This window comes from Aplysia californica, unplaced genomic scaffold (genome assembly GCF_000002075.1).
Source record: "Aplysia californica isolate F4 #8 unplaced genomic scaffold, AplCal3.0 scaffold00046, whole genome shotgun sequence".
Taxonomy (NCBI): domain Eukaryota; kingdom Metazoa; phylum Mollusca; class Gastropoda; order Aplysiida; family Aplysiidae; genus Aplysia; species Aplysia californica.
This window is the reverse complement of record NW_004797316.1, coordinates 2,087,249-2,089,082: the sequence shown is the minus strand read 5'-3', so window position 1 is coordinate 2,089,082 and position 1,834 is coordinate 2,087,249.

Here is a 1,834-nt window from a genome sequence, read left to right as displayed (position 1 = left end):
GCACAAATCCTGTGTGTGACGCCTGCCAAATGTGAAGCAGCGTGGTGGAATCTGGCTCTCGTCAATTTTTGGGCATGTAGAGTTATTGGTATCATCTTAAAGCTTGTTCACTTGTCTTTATTTGGAGGGGAAAAAATATCCATTTATCTTCAATACAAGTCGAGATATTTGCGAAAGAAGGAGGTGGGGGTCACCTGTTTTCGGAGGTAAAATTAGTGAGAAAATGGCCGCCAAAGATTAATTATTTTCCTTAGCTTAAGAGTCCGTGGTAACTGAAAATTTACATTTTTGTGCCTTTAATCAATGTTTTTCAGAAACATCCACACAGAAATGAGTTCTTTTATGAGCATGAAAGGTGTTAAGCCAAAAATAAAAAATTTGATTAAAATTCACAAACCTACGGAAAAATGCAAGTTTTTTCACTTTGATTATTTTGACGAGAGCCTGATTCCACCACGCTGCCTCACAATTGCACTTACAGCAATGATAAAAAGGTGGACCTTTTTTAATTTTCTAAATCCCTAGTGTATTATATCCAAGGCACTTCAGTGGGTGGTTGGTGGGTGCTCTGGTGTGGTTTGCTTCTTCTTTCCTATCAAACATCTATCGTCCTTATTGCCCCTTCTTTTTTATGTTTGTTACTCTCTTGTAACACCTCTAATCTTCTGGCGCTCATATGACCTTATGCAGTTGTGAGCGCTGCAAAACCCTCTACTAAAACTAAACTAAAACAAGGCACTTCTACGATCGTTGGGGCATGTAAAAAGCTCGAATAACCATGCCCATCGTCCATATATTTCTGTTAAAAAATGTTGTTGTTTTTTAAAATAATAAACAGCCCCATCCATTGTACACTAGAGAAGAGAATCATAAACGGAACTGCATCTAGGGATGACTCAGACTTCGTGGGCAAAGGAGGTGAGGGGGTGGGGGTAGAAAGTCGAGACGAAAGCAGACCACAGAACGTTGTTAGAGAACAGAAAAGGGTGTGAAAGGAGGCATTTTTAGGGGGGAAAATTTTCCGTCACTATCGGGATTCGAATCTGGGACCTATTGAATGAGAGGCAAACCCCTTAACCTCTAGACCACGTGAGACCCCAAATTGTCTCAGGAAACTGAAAGCTCTCTTGGACCGCTAAGGAAAGGTTTTTAAATTCCGAATTTTACATTAATTATTCAAATCATCCAAACCAAAATGGATTGGATTATGATTATAAAGTTTAATGATTTAATTGGCAGCTCTTTTACTGTTATGCCCACATTATATTTTCTCAACCAAAAAGAAAAAGAAAAAACGTTGCTAATGATATTTTCATCTTTCCCATGAAAACTGACTCTGCACTTTGCCAATGGTAAGGCGGAGTTGTGGCCAAATTTTTACAGGTCCATCTGCCATACACATATTTATTTCACTCCTCCTAATAATTACCCCCCCCCCCCCCTCCTCACCCCGATTTAGCAATTTCCCGTACTGCTACCGGCTATTTCAACCACTCTTGAAGATTGTTTGCTGAATTTGGACTCTGGTCATTCTTAACCCTTCTTCATATATGTTTAAACTGTACACTTTTCAACACTTTTCATTGCTTCATTGTTGGCTGTTTTCATGTTCCACATATTGTTTTTAATGCTCTGATCAATCTCGAGCAATACTGATTCTGGAAGAGATAATGCCTGCATTGTACAGCTCATTTGGGAAGAAGGAAAAATTTAGCCACAATTTTTTCCAAATCAAATATCTCATTTCAACCATTTGATGTTTGCATGACATGAATATATTAAATCATATACATACATATAATATATATGCATGTATATTAAATATACATATATA